Source organism: Pleurodeles waltl, unplaced genomic scaffold (genome assembly GCF_031143425.1).
Source record: "Pleurodeles waltl isolate 20211129_DDA unplaced genomic scaffold, aPleWal1.hap1.20221129 scaffold_72, whole genome shotgun sequence".
In the NCBI taxonomy this organism is placed as follows: domain Eukaryota; kingdom Metazoa; phylum Chordata; class Amphibia; order Caudata; family Salamandridae; genus Pleurodeles; species Pleurodeles waltl.
The window spans coordinates 7,132-25,473 of NW_027150393.1; the positions used below are offsets into that span (position 1 = coordinate 7,132).

At 48.6% G+C, this 18,342-nt stretch overlaps 4 non-coding genes across 4 annotated transcripts; all 4 read right to left on the minus strand.

The window, feature by feature from the left end:
* Positions 1-6,504: 6,504 nt before the first annotated feature.
* Positions 6,505-6,577, minus strand: TRNAV-CAC (transfer RNA valine (anticodon CAC)). The gene has a single exon. It is a non-coding gene; the product is annotated as a tRNA-Val (tRNA).
* A 3,499-nt stretch (positions 6,578-10,076) lies between these two features.
* TRNAV-CAC (transfer RNA valine (anticodon CAC)) lies at positions 10,077-10,149 on the minus strand. The gene has a single exon. It is a non-coding gene; the product is annotated as a tRNA-Val (tRNA).
* Positions 10,150-13,647: 3,498 nt separating this feature from the next.
* On the minus strand, positions 13,648-13,720 carry TRNAV-CAC (transfer RNA valine (anticodon CAC)). The gene has a single exon. It is a non-coding gene; the product is annotated as a tRNA-Val (tRNA).
* Positions 13,721-17,201: 3,481 nt separating this feature from the next.
* Positions 17,202-17,274, minus strand: TRNAV-CAC (transfer RNA valine (anticodon CAC)). The gene has a single exon. It is a non-coding gene; the product is annotated as a tRNA-Val (tRNA).
* Positions 17,275-18,342: the final 1,068 nt, after the last annotated feature.

Sequence of the window (18,342 nt, forward strand, 5' to 3'; positions counted from 1 at the left end):
GGTGCTCTCTTCTGCAGTACGACTAGAGTCATTTGCATGGTCTTCATCGAACATGACATAAAAAGCCTCTATCCTTTAGACATTTTGGCCCAGATTTACAAGAAAATGACTAAGCGCGACGCTGTGCCAAATTTGCAAGCCCCACGCGCCGTCATTTTCAAAATGCAGGGAAGCGCCGTATTTAGTAGAATACAGCGCACCCCTGTGCTTCCCCCTGCGCCAGCTCTAAATTAGCTGCTGAGCGCCAACGCAGCCGTTCTTGCACCATGGTACAAGGATGACTGCGTTGAGGGGGAAATTGTTTTTGTGCAGGAAGGGACACCTTCCTGCCCAAAAAAAAAATCTTCAATGGTGATTTGCTCTTACTTCTATGTGTGCTGCAGAATGCATCACACATAGAAAGAGCAAAAACAAGGAGAAATGAAAACATTTCTCCTCAGTGCGCCACTCTAACGACACCCCTGGGATGGCGTTGGATTTTGGTGCTGACGCAGATTTACGCCAACTCCTAAATCTGGAGCAGCATCAAAATGCTATGGTGTTGCTGTGGCACACTCCCAACAACACCCATTGCACGCCCCTTCCAGGGAACGCGCTGCGTGCTAAGGGGCCGTTTTTACAAGGTGGTGTTAAGCCACAAAAAGTGGCTGAACGCCATCTTGTAAATACCGCGCAGTGCATAGTGCCACCGGGGCGTCACTAAAAGTGATGCTCCGGTGGCGATAGGACCTTGTAAGTCTGGCACTTTATTTGCTCAAGGTGTGTGTTCTTGGTGAGGGCAGGAAAGCTATTTTCGCTCTCGTACCTTCCTTCCTTGGCTGGCTTGAATGCTGTAGGCTCAGGCTTCATTGCAAAGGTCAAACAGTGAGCAACTGACTGCCGTAAGCTGGCGCAACTCCTCTTGGTGAGCTGTGACAGATGCCCCAGGAGCGTAGTACCTCACGATGGTGAGGGATAGACACAGTCTCTTTTATCTCAGCTTGCCTGTCAGGTGAGGCAGGAAATGCAAATACTGTGAAAAAGCCCAGCGACTCGAACCAGGGACCTTTCGCATGTGAGGTGCGCATGATAACCACTACACTAGACAAACAGACACACTTGCCGGCTTGCTTCATGTGGCTATGCATTGTACTGGAACCACCACACTATGGAAACAGACACACCTGCTTGCTTTATGTGGCTATGCATTGGACTGGGATGCAAGGATGAGGGCCAATGTTCATGACGCTCAAAGCTGAGCCTTCCGGAACACGATCTCTTCCCTTGGAAGAAAGGAACTGGGATCACTTTCATTCCAAGAGGTGATTTCAGAACTGGACCCGAAATTACCATGGAGAAGCACTGTGCATTTAATGTTCCTACGAGCACTGCTGCTCCAGCACAGAAAAGCAGTTGCAAAGAAATCTCGCATACCTTCATGATGCTGAACCGTCTCGATGCCAGTATAAAGCATGTATTGAATTGCAACATGACATCTTACAAGAGTGAAAAGCATAAATACTCCTGTTTAAAACACAGACTGAACCTATAAAGGTAGGGGTTTGTCTGGGATTTGAACCGAGGTTCTCTCACACCCGAAGCGAGAATCATACCCCTATACCAACTAGACTGCCGCAGCATAGTCATTTGAAACATCTTCTGAAGCGTCTTTCCGAAAAGCAGGGCCATTTGGAGGCTCTCTCTCTCTAAGCGTGCCATAGCAATTGATGTTTTCTGTCAAGGATTTTTTGTTTGTCTCTAGCAAGGCAAGAGGTAGTCAAAATGCCCTGTGCCAGTGAGCTGAACTAGGGCACTGATGTGAAAAGCAGACCCTTTCTGGTAGTTGTAACCCGCTGCAAGTCATGGACCCTTGCACCTTAGACTTCCCAACCAGAAGCACTGAAGGGCCTGCTAGCTCTTGAGCCAGAGGAGCATGCCTCTTGGATTCAAGCACACTTGCTCGATCAGGCTCGATCAGGCGAGATTTATATTAGTGGCTCATAGGCCTGAAACACTCACCTGGGAGACGCAGGGTGGCTGATTTCCCGGAATGGCCCTTGATGGGGAAATCACCTCCTTTCCCCCGCCTCATTTCAGAATTGTGTGCTAGTCGCAAGACAGTGTTCAGGGGTTCATGGGTACTGCCTACTCCCAGCTGCCTCTCTGTCTTCTTCATGTAAATTGCAAGTCACGAGGAGGCACCATTGCCAATATGCTCCGCCCACCTAACCAAGAAACCTAGTTTGAGCTTGTCTGCCTGTGTTGTTGCAGGGGCAGTGTCTTCTTTGCCCAAAAGGTGGCAGGAGAGCCTCACTTCAAACGATAGAATCAACTGCTTAAGTAGAAACCAGCATGGTAGTTACTGTCATAAAGTGCAGCTCTAACAGAAGGTGTGCCTGAGACGCCCCTTCCAGTAATACACAGAATTTTGATTGAGGGCCCAGCCGATGGGTTGGTGGATTTCTCCTCACATGCCACAGCAGCTTCCAAAGATAGTGGTGTGAGGAGCTGGCTCTGCAAGCAGAGCAAGATTTAAGGAAAGAAAATACACCTGTCAGAAGTGAGATTTGAACCCACGCCTCCATGAAGAGACCAGAAGGCTCAGCTTCACTAAAGATCAAGCTCTCTTGAGTCTGGCGCCTTAGACCACTCGGCCATCCTGACAGCCAAAACAGTGTGCAGGTCGGACTCTTCAGTCTGCACTTGTTGATTTTGCCGCTTGCAATGTTCCTATCAAAGTCACAGCTTTAAAGGCCCCACAACATAACATGGCCAAGAAAAAAAAAAAAAAACAGAACAAGAAACAATGCACATGCACGACCACCGAGGGATGCAGATAACTTTTTAGCGTCCTGCAATAGTAAAGCACGTTTTACACAGGTCACAAGTTTTTAAAGGTCATTTCTGTCTAAGTGTGCATTGAGAGAGACTGAGGTTTTAGGGAGCAAACACAAAAGCTGCTGCTGCCAAGTGTTTCTGCCCGGTCTCGAACCGGGGACCTTGCGCGTGTGAGGCAAACGTGATAACCACTACTCTACAGAAACAAGCTTGCTGGTTTGACTGAAGGAGCACAGTTCCCCTCATATGTTTGCACGATTTCCTCTATACTTTATCAGCAGTTGCTCGGAATGCGAGGGGTAAGTGTGAAAATTGCAGCGGTGTCAGCCAGCATGCATACACTCAGACGTCCTGAAAAATCCCACAGCTGCGGGCAGAGACAGACAAATATCTGATGCCTAAATGCCAGGAAGGAGAGCCTGTGAAATCATCACACAGGGCGCACTGAGAGCAAGCAGGAAGGAAGCCAAGGCATTGTAATCCATTTTTCGCCTGAGGCAAAAAATATGTTTTGCGCAACAATGCTTCGAGTGGAATGAGAAATGTTGAGCGCTTGTGTATTTTGAGCAGGATTTGATTGTTTTCTGCTAAAATGGGCTCGTCCGGGATTTGAACCTGGGACCTCTCGCACCCTAAGCGAGAATCTTACCCCTAGACCAACGAGCCTGGGCACAGAAATGCAACGGCTCCGACCCTGCTCGGAGGGTTGGTGACAGAGAGTGGGAGACTACATCCCAAAGCAAGAAACTGCACATGGTGCTCTCTTCTGCAGTACGACTAGAGTCATTTGCATGGTCTTCATCGAACATGACATAAAAAGCCTCTATCCTTTAGACATTTTGGCCCAGATTTACAAGAAAATGACTAAGCGCGACGCTGTGCCAAATTTGCAAGCCCCACGCGCCGTCATTTTCAAAATGCAGGGAAGCGCCGTATTTAGTAGAATACAGCGCACCCCTGTGCTTCCCCCTGCGCCAGCTCTAAATTAGCTGCTGAGCGCCAACGCAGCTGTTCTTTCACCATGGTAAAAGGATGACTGCGTTGAGGGGGAAATTGTTTTTGTGCAGGAAGGGACTCCTTCCTGCCCAAAAAAAAAATCTTCAATGGTGATTTGCTCTTACTTCTATGTGTGCTGCAGAATGCATCACACATAGAAAGAGCAAAAACAAGGAGAAATGAAAACATTTCTCCTCAGTGCGCCACTCTAACGACACCCCTGGGTTGGCGTTGGATTTTGGTGCTGACGCAGATTTACGCCAACTCCTAAATCTGGAGCAGCATCAAAATGCTATGGTGTTGCTGTGGCACACTCCCAACAACACCCATTGCACGCCCCTTCCAGGGAACGCGCTGCGTGCTAAGGGGCCGTATTTACAAGGTGGTGTTAAGCCACAAAAAGTGGCTGAACGCCATCTTGTAAATACCGCGCAGTGCATAGTGCCACCGGGGCGTCACTAAAAGTGATGCTCCGGTGGCGATAGGACCTTGTAGGTCTGGCACTTTATTTGCTCAAGGTGTGTGTTCTTGGTGAGGGCAGGAAAGCTATTTTCGCTCTCGTACCTTCCTTCCTTGGCTGGCTTGAATGCTGTAGGCTCAGGCTTCATTGCAAAGGTCAAACAGTGAGCAACTGACTGCCGTAAGCTGGCGCAACTCCTCTTGGTGAGCTGTGACAGATGCCCCAGGAGCGTAGTACCTCACGATGGTGAGGGATAGACACAGTCTCTTTAATCTCAGCTTGCCTGTCAGGTGAGGCAGGAAATGCAAATACTGTGAAAAAGCCCAGCGACTCGAACCAGGGACCTTTCGCATGTGAGGTGCGCATGATAACCACTACACTACACAAACAGACACACTTGCCGGCTTGCTTCATGTGGCTATGCATTGTACTGGAACCACCACACTATGGAAACAGACACACCTGCTTGCTTTATGTGGCTATGCATTGGACTGGGATGCAAGGATGAGGGCCAATGTTCATGACGCTCAAAGCTGAGCCTTCCGGAACACGATCTCTTCCCTTGGAAGAAAGGAACTGGGATCACTTTCATTCCAAGAGGTGATTTCAGAACTGGACCCGAAATTACCATGGAGAAGCACTGTGCATTTAATGTTCCTACGAGCACTGCTGCTCCAGCACAGAAAAGCAGTTGCAAAGAAATCTCGCATACCTTCATGATGCTGAACCGTCTCGACGCCAGTATAAAGCATGTATTGCATTGCAACATGACATCTTACAAGAGTGAAAAGCAGAAATACTCCTGTTTAAAACACAGACTGAACCTATAAAGGTAGGGGTTTGTCTGGGATTTGAACCGAGGTCCTCTCACACCCGAAGCGAGAATCATACCCCTATACCAACTAGACTGCCGCTGCGTAGTCATTTGAAACATCTTCTGAAGCGTCTTTCCGAAAAGCAGGGCCATTTGGAGGCTCTCTCTCTCTAAGCGTGCCATAGCAATTGATGTTTTCTGTCAAGGATTTTTTGTTTGTCTCTAGCAAGGCAAGAGGTAGTCAAAATGCCCTGTGCCAGTGAGCTGAACTAGGGCACTGATGTGAAAAGCAGACCCTTTCTGGTAGTTGTAACCCGCTGCAAGTCATGGACCCTTGCACCTTAGACTTCCCAACCAGAAGCACTGAAGGGCCTGCTAGCTCTTGAGCCAGAGGAGCATGCCTCTTGGATTCAAACACACTTCCTCGATCAGCGCTCGATTAGGCTCGATCAGGCGAGATTTATATTAGTGGCTCATAGGCCTGAAACACTCACCTGGGAGACGCAGGGTGGCTGATTTCCCGGAATGGCCCTTGATGGGGAAATCACCTCCTTTCCCCCGCCTCATTTCAGAATTGTGTGCTAGTCGCAAGACAGTGTTCAGGGGTTCATGGGTACTGCCTACTCCCAGCTGCCTCTCTGTCTTCTTCATGTAAATTGCAAGTCACGAGGAGGCACCATTGCCAATATGCTCCGCCCACCTAACCAAGAAACCTAGTTTGAGCTTGTCTGCCTGTGTTGTTGCAGGGGCAGTGTCTTCTTTGCCCAAAAGGTGGCAGGAGAGCCTCACTTCAAACGATAGAATCAACTGCTTAAGTAGAAACCAGCATGGTAGTTACTGTCATAAAGTGAAGCTCTAACAGAAGGTGTGCCTGAGACGCCCCTTCCAGTAATACACAGAATTTTGATTGAGGGCCCAGCCGATGGGTTGGTGGATTTCTCCTCACATGCCACAGCAGCTTCCAAAGCAGAGCAAGATTTAAGGGAAGAAAATACACCTGTCAGAAGTGGGATTTGAACCCACTCCTCCATGAAGAGACCAGAAGGCTCAGCTTCACTGAAGATCAAGCTCTCTTGAGTCTGGCGCCTTAGACCACTCGGCCATCCTGACAGCCAAAACAGTGTGCAGGTCGGACTCTTCAGTCTGCACTTGTTGATTTTGCCGCTTGCAATGTTCCTATCAAAGTCACAGCTTTAAAGGCCCCACAATATAACATGGCCAAGAAAAAAAAAAAAAAACAGAACAAGAAACAATGCACATGCACGACCACCGAGGGATGCAGATAACTTTTTAGCGTCCTGCAATAGTAAAGCACGTTTTACACAGGTCACAAGTTTTTAAAGGTCATTTCTGTCTAAGTGTGCATTGAGAGAGACTGAGGTTTTAGGGAGCAAACACAAAAGCTGCTGCTGCCAAGTGTTTCTGCCCAGTCTCGAACCGGGGACCTTTCGCGTGTGAGGCGAACGTGATAACCACTACACTACAGAAACAAGCTTGCTGGTTTGACTGAAGGAGCACAGTTCCCCTCATATGTTTGCACGATTTCCTCTATACTTTATCAGCAGTTGCTCGGAATGCGAGGGGTAAGTGTGAAAATTGCAGCGGTGTCAGCCAGCATGCATACACTCAGACGTCCTGAAAAATCCCACAGCTGCGGGCAGAGACAGACAAATATCTGATGCCTAAATGCCAGGAAGGAGAGCCTGTGAAATCATCACACAGGGCGCACTGAGAGCAAGCAGGAAGGAAGCCAAGGCATTGTAATCCATTTTTCGCCTGAGGCAAAAAATATGTTTTGGGCAACAATGCTTCGAGTGGAATGAGAAATGTTGAGGGGTTGTGTATTTTGAGCAGGATTTGATTGTTTTCCGCTAAAATGGGCTAGTCCGGGATTTGAACCTGGGACATCTCGCACCCTAAGCGAGAATCATACCCCTAGACCAACGAGCCTGGGCACAGAAATGCAACGGCTCTGACCCTGCTCGGAGGGTTGGTGACAGAGAGTGGGAGACTACATCCCAAAGCAAGAAACTGCACATGGTGCTCTCTTCTGCAGTACGACTAGAGTCATTTGCATGGTCTTCATCGAACATGACATAAAAAGCCTCTATCCTTTAGACATTTTGGCCCAGATTTACAAGAAAATGACTAAGCGCGACGCTGTGCCAAATTTGCAAGCCCCACGCGCCGTCATTTTCAAAATGCAGGGAAGCGCCGTATTTAGTAGAATACAGCGCACCCCTGTGCTTCCCCCTGCGCCAGCTCTAAATTAGCTGCTGAGCGCCAACGCAGCCGTTCTTGCACCATGGTACAAGGATGACTGCGTTGAGGGGGAAATTGTTTTTGTGCAGGAAGGGACACCTTCCTGCCCAAAAAAAAAATCTTCAATGGTGATTTGCTCTTACTTCTATGTGTGCTGCAGAATGCATCACACATAGAAAGAGCAAAAACAAGGAGAAATGAAAACATTTCTCCTCAGTGCGCCACTCTAACGACACCCCTGGGATGGCGTTGGATTTTGGTGCTGACGCAGATTTACGCCAACTCCTAAATCTGGAGCAGCATCAAAATGCTATGGTGTTGCTGTGGAACACTCCCAACAACACCCATTGCACGCCCCTTCCAGGGAACGCGCTGCGTGCTAAGGGGCCGTTTTTACAAGGTGGTGTTAAGCCACAAAAAGTGGCTGAACGCCATCTTGTAAATACCGCGCAGTGCATAGTGCCACCGGGGCGTCACTAAAAGTGATGCTCCGGTGGCGATAGGACCTTGTAAGTCTGGCACTTTATTTGCTCAAGGTGTGTGTTCTTGGTGAGGGCAGGAAAGCTATTTTCGCTCTCGTACCTTCCTTCCTTGGCTGGCTTGAATGCTGTAGGCTCAGGCTTCATTGCAAAGGTCAAACAGTGAGCAACTGACTGCCGTAAGCTGGCGCAACTCCTCTTGGTGAGCTGTGACAGATGCCCCAGGAGCGTAGTACCTCACGATGGTGAGGGATAGACACAGTCTCTTTTATCTCAGCTTGCCTGTCAGGTGAGGCAGGAAATGCAAATACTGTGAAAAAGCCCAGCGACTCGAACCAGGGACCTTTCGCATGTGAGGTGCGCATGATAACCACTACACTAGACAAACAGACACACTTGCCGGCTTGCTTCATGTGGCTATGCATTGTACTGGAACCACCACACTATGGAAACAGACACACCTGCTTGCTTTATGTGGCTATGCATTGGACTGGGATGCAAGGATGAGGGCCAATGTTCATGACGCTCAAAGCTGAGCCTTCCGGAACACGATCTCTTCCCTTGGAAGAAAGGAACTGGGATCACTTTCATTCCAAGAGGTGATTTCAGAACTGGACCCGAAATTACCATGGAGAAGCACTGTGCATTTAATGTTCCTACGAGCACTGCTGCTCCAGCACAGAAAAGCAGTTGCAAAGAAATCTCGCATACCTTCATGATGCTGAACCGTCTCGACGCCAGTATAAAGCATGTATTGAATTGCAACATGACATCTTACAAGAGTGAAAAGCATAAATACTCCTGTTTAAAACACAGACTGAACCTATAAAGGTAGGGGTTTGTCTGGGATTTGAACCGAGGTTCTCTCACACCCGAAGCGAGAATCATACCCCTATACCAACTAGACTGCCGCGGCATAGTCATTTGAAACATCTTCTGAAGCGTCTTTCTGAAAAGCAGGGCCATTTGGAGGCTCTCTCTCTCTAAGCGTGCCATAGCAATTGATGTTTTCTGTCAAGGATTTTTTGTTTGTCTCTAGCAAGGCAAGAGGTAGTCAAAATGCCCTGTGCCAGTGAGCTGAACTAGGGCACTGATGTGAAAAGCAGACCCTTTCTGGTAGTTGTAACCTGCTGCAAGTCATGGACCCTTGCACCTTAGACTTCCCAACCAGAAGCACTGAAGGGCCTGCTAGCTCTTGAGCCAGAGGAGCATGCCTCTTGGATTCAAGCACACTTGCTCGATCAGGCTCGATCAGGCGAGATTTATATTAGTGGCTCATAGGCCTGAAACACTCACCTGGGAGACGCAGGGTGGCTGATTTCCCGGAATGGCCCTTGATGGGGAAATCACCTCCTTTCCCCCGCCTCATTTCAGAATTGTGTGCTAGTCGCAAGACAGTGTTCAGGGGTTCATGGGTACTGCCTACTCCCAGCTGCCTCTCTGTCTTCTTCATGTAAATTGCAAGTCACGAGGAGGCACCATTGCCAATATGCTCCGCCCACCTAACCAAGAAACCTAGTTTGAGCTTGTCTGCCTGTGTTGTTGCAGGGGCAGTGTCTTCTTTGCCCAAAAGGTGGCAGGAGAGCCTCACTTCAAACGATAGAATCAACTGCTTAAGTAGAAACCAGCATGGTAGTTACTGTCATAAAGTGCAGCTCTAACAGAAGGTGTGCCTGAGACGCCCCTTCCAGTAATACACAGAATTTTGATTGAGGGCCCAGCCGATGGGTTGGTGGATTTCTCCTCACATGCCACAGCAGCTTCCAAAGATAGTGGTGTGAGGAGCTGGCTCTGCAAGCAGAGCAAGATTTAAGGGAAGAAAATACACCTGTCAGAAGTGAGATTTGAACCCACGCCTCCATGAAGAGACCAGAAGGCTCAGCTTCACTAAAGATCAAGCTCTCTTGAGTCTGGCGCCTTAGACCACTCGGCCATCCTGACAGCCAAAACAGTGTGCAGGTCGGACTCTTCAGTCTGCACTTGTTGATTTTGCCGCTTGCAATGTTCCTATCAAAGTCACAGCTTTAAAGGCCCCACAACATAACATGGCCAAGAAAAAAAAAAAAAAAATGAACAAGAAACAATGCACATGCACGACCACCGAGGGATGCAGATAACTTTTTAGCGTCCTGCAATAGTAAAGCACGTTTTACACAGGTCACAAGTTTTTAAAGGTCATTTCTGTCTAAGTGTGCATTGAGAGAGACTGAGGTTTTAGGGAGCAAACACAAAAGCTGCTGCTGCCAAGTGTTTCTGCCCGGTCTCGAACCGGGGACCTTTCGCGTGTGAGGCGAACGTGATAACCACTACACTACAGAAACAAGCTTGCTGGTTTGACTGAAGGAGCACAGTTCCCCTCATATGTTTGCACGATTTCCTCTATACTTTATCAGCAGTTGCTCGGAATGCGAGGGGTAAGTGTGAAAATTGCAGCGGTGTCAGCCAGCATGCATACACTCAGACGTCCTGAAAAATCCCACAGCTGCGGGCAGAGACAGACAAATATCTGATGCCTAAATGCCAGGAAGGAGAGCCTGTGAAATCATCACACAGGGCGCACTGAGAGCAAGCAGGAAGGAAGCCAAGGCATTGTAATCTATTTTTCGCCTGAGGCAAAAAATATGTTTTGCGCAACAATGCTTCGAGTGGAATGAGAAATGTTGAGCGCTTGTGTATTTTGAGCAGGATTTGATTGTTTTCTGCTAAAATGGGCTCGTCCGGGATTTGAACCTGGGACCTCTCGCACCCTAAGCGAGAATCATACCCCTAGACCAACGAGCCTGGGAACAGAAATGCAACGGCTCCGACCCTGCTCGGAGGGTTGGTGACAGAGAGTGGGAGACTACATCCCAAAGCAAGAAACTGCACATGGTGCTCTCTTCTGCAGTACGACTAGAGTCATTTGCATGGTCTTCATCGAACATGACATAAAAAGCCTCTATCCTTTAGACATTTTGGCCCAGATTTACAAGAAAATGACTAAGCGCGACGCTGTGCCAAATTTGCAAGCCCCACGCGCCGTCATTTTCAAAATGCAGGGAAGCGCCGTATTTAGTAGAATACAGCGCACCCCTGTGCTTCCCCCTGCGCCAGCTCTAAATTAGCTGCTGAGCGCCAACGCAGCTGTTCTTTCACCATGGTAAAAGGATGACTGCGTTGAGGGGGAAATTGTTTTTGTGCAGGAAGGGACACCTTCCTGCCCAAAAAAAAAATCTTCAATGGTGATTTGCTCTTACTTCTATGTGTGCTGCAGAATGCATCACACATAGAAAGAGCAAAAACAAGGAGAAATGAAAACATTTCTCCTCAGTGCGCCACTCTAACGACACCCCTGGGATGGCGTTGGATTTTGGTGCTGACGCAGATTTACGCCAACTCCTAAATCTGGAGCAGCATCAAAATGCTATGGTGTTGCTGTGGCACACTCCCAACAACACCCATTGCACGCCCCTTCCAGGGAACGCGCTGCGTGCTAAGGGGCCGTATTTACAAGGTGGTGTTAAGCCACAAAAAGTGGCTGAACGCCATCTTGTAAATACCGCGCAGTGCATAGTGCCACCGGGGCGTCACTAAAAGTGATGCTCCGGTGGCGATAGGACCTTGTAGGTCTGGCACTTTATTTGCTCAAGGTGTGTGTTCTTGGTGAGGGCAGGAAAGCTATTTTCGCTCTCGTACCTTCCTTCCTTGGCTGGCTTGAATGCTGTAGGCTCAGGCTTCATTGCAAAGGTCAAACAGTGAGCAACTGACTGCCGTAAGCTGGCGCAACTCCTCTTGGTGAGCTGTGACAGATGCCCCAGGAGCGTAGTACCTCACGATGGTGAGGGATAGACACAGTCTCTTTTATCTCAGCTTGCCTGTCAGGTGAGGCAGGAAATGCAAATACTGTGAAAAAGCCCAGCGACTCGAACCAGGGACCTTTCGCATGTGAGGTGCGCATGATAACCACTACACTACACAAACAGACACACTTGCCGGCTTGCTTCATGTGGCTATGCATTGTACTGGAACCACCACACTATGGAAACAGACACACCTGCTTGCTTTATGTGGCTATGCATTGGACTGGGATGCAAGGATGAGGGCCAATGTTCATGACGCTCAAAGCTGAGCCTTCCGGAACACGATCTCTTCCCTTGGAAGAAAGGAACTGGGATCACTTTCATTCCAAGAGGTGATTTCAGAACTGGACCCGAAATTACCATGGAGAAGCACTGTGCATTTAATGTTCCTACGAGCACTGCTGCTCCAGCACAGAAAAGCAGTTGCAAAGAAATCTCGCATACCTTCATGATGCTGAACCGTCTCGACGCCAGTATAAAGCATGTATTGAATTGCAACATGACATCTTACAAGAGTGAAAAGCATAAATACTCCTGTTTAAAACACAGACTGAACCTATAAAGGTAGGGGTTTGTCTGGGATTTGAACCGAGGTCCTCTCACACCCGAAGCGAGAATCATACCCCTATACCAACTAGACTGCCGCAGCATAGTCATTTGAAACATCTTCTGAAGCGTCTTTCCGAAAAGCAGGGCCATTTGGAGGCTCTCTCTCTCTAAGCGTGCCATAGCAATTGATGTTTTCTGTCAAGGATTTTTTGTTTGTCTCTAGCAAGGCAAGAGGTAGTCAAAATGCCCTGTGCCAGTGAGCTGAACTAGGGCACTGATGTGAAAAGCAGACCCTTTCTGGTAGTTGTAACCCGCTGCAAGTCATGGACCCTTGCACCTTAGACTTCCCAACCAGAAGCACTGAAGGGCCTGCTAGCTCTTGAGCCAGAGGAGCATGCCTCTTGGATTCAAGCACACTTGCTCGATCAGCGCTCGATCAGGCGAGATTTGTATTAGTGGCTCATAGGCCTGAAACACTCACCTGGGAGACGCAGGGTGGCTGATTTCCCGGAATGGCCCTTGATGGGGAAATCACCTCCTTTCCCCCGCCTCATTTCAGAATTGTGTGCTAGTCGCAAGACAGTGTTCAGGGGTTCATGGGTACTGCCTACTCCCAGCTGCCTCTCTGTCTTCTTCATGTAAATTGCAAGTCACGAGGAGGCACCATTGCCAATATGCTCCGCCCACCTAACCAAGAAACCTAGTTTGAGCTTGTCTGCCTGTGTTGTTGCAGGGGCAGTGTCTTCTTTGCCCAAAAGGTGGCAGGAGAGCCTCACTTCAAACGATAGAATCAACTGCTTAAGTAGAAACCAGCATGGTAGTTACTGTCATAAAGTGCAGCTCTAACAGAAGGTGTGCCTGAGACGCCCCTTCCAGTAATACACAGAATTTTGATTGAGGGCCCAGCCGATGGGTTGGTGGGTTTCTCCTCACATGCCACAGCAGCTTCCAAAGATAGTGGTGTGAGGAGCTGGCTCTGCAAGCAGAGAAAGATTTAAGGGAAGAAAATACACCTGTCAGAAGTGAGATTTGAACCCACGCCTCCATGAAGAGACCAGAAGGCTCAGCTTCACTAAAGATCAAGCTCTCTTGAGTCTGGCGCCTTAGACCACTCGGCCATCCTGACAGCCAAAACAGTGTGCAGGTCGGACTCTTCAGTCTGCACTTGTTGATTTTGCCGCTTGCAATGTTCCTATCAAAGTCACAGCTTTAAAGGCCCCACAACATAACATGGCCAAGAAAAAAAAAAAAAAACAGAACAAGAAACAATGCACATGCACGACCACCGAGGGATGCAGATAACTTTTTAGCGTCCTGCAATAGTAAAGCACGTTTTACACAGGTCACAAGTTTTTAAAGGTCATTTCTGTCTAAGTGTGCATTGAGAGACTGAGGTTTTAGGGAGCAAACACAAAAGCTGCTGCTGCCAAGTGTTTCTGCCCGGTCTCGAACCGGGGACCTTTCGCGTGTGAGGCGAACGTGATAACCACTACACTACAGAAACAAGCTTGCTGGTTTGACTGAAGGAGCACAGTTCCCCTCATATGTTTGCACGATTTCCTCTATACTTTATCAGCAGTTGCTCGGAATGCGAGGGGTAAGTGTGAAAATTGCAGCGGTGTCAGCCAGCATGCATACACTCAGACGTCCTGAAAAATCCCACAGCTGCGGGCAGAGACAGACAAATATCTGATGCCTAAATTCCAGGAAGGAGAGCCTGTGAAATCATCACACAGGGCGCACTGAGAGCAAGCAGGAAGGAAGCCAAGGCATTGTAATCCATTTTTCGCCTGAGGCAAAAAATATGTTTTGCGCAACAATGCTTCGAGTGGAATGAGAAATGTTGAGCGCTTGTGTATTTTGAGCAGGATTTGATTGTTTTCTGCTAAAATGGGCTCGTCCGGGATTTGAACCTGGGACCTCTCGCACCCTAAGCGAGAATCATACCCCTAGACCAACGAGCCTGGGCACAGAAATGCAACGGCTCCGACCCTGCTCGGAGGGTTGGTGACAGAGAGTGGGAGACTACATCCCAAAGCAAGAAACTGCACATGGTGCTCTCTTCTGCAGTACGACTAGAGTCATTTGCATGGTCTTCATCGAACATGACATAAAAAGCCTCTATCCTTTAGACATTTTGGCCCAGATTTACAAGAAAGTGACTAAGCGCGACGCTGTGCCAAATTTGCAAGCCCCACGCGCCGTCATTTTCAAAATGCAGGGAAGCGCCGTATTTAGTAGAATACAGCGCACCCCTGTGCTTCCCCCTGCGCCAGCTCTAAATTAGCTGCTGAGCGCCAACGCAGCTGTTCTTTCACCATGGTAAAAGGATGACTGCGTTGAGGGGGAAATTGTTTTTGTGCAGGAAGGGACACCTTCCTGCCCAAAAAAAAAATCTTCAATGGTGATTTGCTCTTACTTCTATGTGTGCTGCAGAATGCATCACACATAGAAAGAGCAAAAACAAGGAGAAATGAAAACATTTCTCCTCAGTGCGCCACTCTAACGACACCCCTGGGTTGGCGTTGGATTTTGGTGCTGACGCAGATTTACGCCAACTCCTAAATCTGGAGCAGCATCAAAATGCTATGGTGTTGCTGTGGCACACTCCCAACAACACCCATTGCACGCCCCTTCCAGGGAACGCGCTGCGTGCTAAGGGGCCGTATTTACAAGGTGGTGTTAAGCCACAAAAAGTGGCTGAACGCCATCTTGTAAATACCGCGCAGTGCATAGTGCCACCGGGGCGTCACTAAAAGTGATGCTCCGGTGGCGATAGGACCTTGTAGGTCTGGCACTTTATTTGCTCAAGGTGTGTGTTCTTGGTGAGGGCAGGAAAGCTATTTTCGCTCTCGTACCTTCCTTCCTTGGCTGGCTTGAATGCTGTAGGCTCAGGCTTCATTGCAAAGGTCAAACAGTGAGCAACTGACTGCCGTAAGCTGGCGCAACTCCTCTTGGTGAGCTGTGACAGATGCCCCAGGAGCGTAGTACCTCACGATGGTGAGGGATAGACACAGTCTCTTTAATCTCAGCTTGCCTGTCAGGTGAGGCAGGAAATGCAAATACTGTGAAAAAGCCCAGCGACTCGAACCAGGGACCTTTCGCATGTGAGGTGCGCATGATAACCACTACACTACACAAACAGACACACTTGCCGGCTTGCTTCATGTGGCTATGCATTGTACTGGAACCACCACACTATGGAAACAGACACACCTGCTTGCTTTATGTGGCTATGCATTGGACTGGGATGCAAGGATGAGGGCCAATGTTCATGACGCTCAAAGCTGAGCCTTCCGGAACACGATCTCTTCCCTTGGAAGAAAGGAACTGGGATCACTTTCATTCCAAGAGGTGATTTCAGAACTGGACCCGAAATTACCATGGAGAAGCACTGTGCATTTAATGTTCCTACGAGCACTGCTGCTCCAGCACAGAAAAGCAGTTGCAAAGAAATCTCGCATACCTTCATGATGCTGAACCGTCTCGACGCCAGTATAAAGCATGTATTGCATTGCAACATGACATCTTACAAGAGTGAAAAGCAGAAATGCTCCTGTTTAAAACACAGACTGAACCTATAAAGGTAGGGGTTTGTCTGGGATTTGAACCGAGGTCCTCTCACACCCGAAGCGAGAATCATACCCCTATACCAACTAGACTGCCGCTGCGTAGTCATTTGAAACATCTTCTGAAGCGTCTTTCCGAAAAGCAGGGCCATTTGGAGGCTCTCTCTCTCTAAGCGTGCCATAGCAATTGATGTTTTCTGTCAAGGATTTTTTGTTTGTCTCTAGCAAGGCAAGAGGTAGTCAAAATGCCCTGTGCCAGTGAGCTGAACTAGGGCACTGATGTGAAAAGCAGACCCTTTCTGGTAGTTGTAACCCGCTGCAAGTCATGGACCCTTGCACCTTAGACTTCCCAACCAGAAGCACTGAAGGGCCTGCTAGCTCTTGAGCCAGAGGAGCATGCCTCTTGGATTCAAACACACTTCCTCGATCAGCGCTCGATTAGGCTCGATCAGGCGAGATTTATATTAGTGGCTCATAGGCCTGAAACACTCACCTGGGAGACGCAGGGTGGCTGATTTCCCGGAATGGCCCTTGATGGGGAAATCACCTCCTTTCCCCCGCCTCATTTCAGAATTGTGTGCTAGTCGCAAGACAGTGTTCAGGGGTTCATGGGTACTGCCTACTCCCAGCTGCCTCTCTGTCTTCTTCATGTAAATTGCAAGTCACGAGGAGGCACCATTGCCAATATGCTCCGCCCACCTAACCAAGAAACCTAGTTTGAGCTTGTCTGCCTGTGTTGTTGCAGGGGCAGTGTCTTCTTTGCCCAAAAGGTGGCAGGAGAGCCTCACTTCAAACAATAGAATCAACTGCTTAAGTAGAAACCAGCATGGTAGTTACTGTCATAAAGTGAAGCTCTAACAGAAGGTGTGCCTGAGACGCCCCTTCCAGTAATACACAGAATTTTGATTGAGGGCCCAGCCGATGGGTTGGTGGATTTCTCCTCACATGCCACAGCAGCTTCCAAAGCAGAGCAAGATTTAAGGGAAGAAAATACACCTGTCAGAAGTGGGATTTGAACCCACTCCTCCATGAAGAGACCAGAAGGCTCAGCTTCACTGAAGATCAAGCTCTCTTGAGTCTGGCGCCTTAGACCACTCGGCCATCCTGACAGCCAAAACAGTGTGCAGGTCGGACTCTTCAGTCTGCACTTGTTGATTTTGCCGCTTGCAATGTTCCTATCAAAGTCACAGCTTTAAAGGCCCCACAATATAACATGGCCAAGAAAAAAAAAAAAAAACAGAACAAGAAACAATGCACATGCACGACCACCGAGGGATGCAGATAACTTTTAAGCGTCCTGCAATAGTAAAGCACGTTTTACACAGGTCACAAGTTTTTAAAGGTCATTTCTGTCTAAGTGTGCATTGAGAGAGACTGAGGTTTTAGGGAGCAAACACAAAAGCTGCTGCTGCCAAGTGTTTCTGCCCAGTCTCGAACCGGGGACCTTTCGCGTGTGAGGCGAACGTGATAACCACTACACTACAGAAACAAGCTTGCTGGTTTGACTGAAGGAGCACAGTTCCCCTCATATGTTTGCACGATTTCCTCTATACTTTATCAGCAGTTGCTCGGAATGCGAGGGGTAAGTGTGAAAATTGCAGCGGTGTCAGCCAGCATGCATACACTCAGACGTCCTGAAAAATCCCACAGCTGCGGGCAGAGACAGACAAATATCTGATGCGTAAATGCCAGGAAGGAGAGCCTGTGAAATCATCACACAGGGCGCACTGAGAGCAAGCAGGAAGGAAGCCAAGGCATTGTAATCCATTTTTCGCCTGAGGCAAAAAATATGTTTTGCGCAACAATGCTTCGAGTGGAATGAGAAATGTTGAGGGGTTGTGTATTTTGAGCAGGATTTGATTGTTTTCCGCTAAAATGGGCTAGTCCGGGATTTGAACCTGGGACATGTCGCACCCTAAGCGAGAATCATACCCCTAGACCAACGAGCCTGGGCACAGAAATGCAACGGCTCTGACCCTGCTCGGAGGGTTGGTGACAGAGAGTGGGAGACTACATCCCAAAGCAAGAAACTGCACATGGTGCTCTCTTCTGCAGTACGACTAGAGTCATTTGCATGGTCTTCATCGAACATGACATAAAAAGCCTCTATCCTTTAGACATTTTGGCCCAGATTTACAAGAAAATGACTAAGCGCGACGCTGTGCCAAATTTGCAAGCCCCACGCGCCGTCATTTTCAAAATGCAGGGAAGCGCCGTATTTAGTAGAATACAGCGCACCCCTGTGCTTCCCCCTGCGCCAGCTCTAAATTAGCTGCTGAGCGCCAACGCAGCCGTTCTTGCACCATGGTACAAGGATGACTGCGTTGAGGGGGAAATTGTTTTTGTGCAGGAAGGGACACCTTCCTGCCCAAAAAAAAAATCTTCAATGGTGATTTGCTCTTACTTCTATGTGTGCTGCAGAATGCATCACACATAGAAAGAGCAAAAACAAGGAGAAATGAAAACATTTCTCCTCAGTGCGCCACTCTAACGAGACCCCTGGGATGGCGTTGGATTTTGGTGCTGACGCAGATTTACGCCAACTCCTAAATCTGGA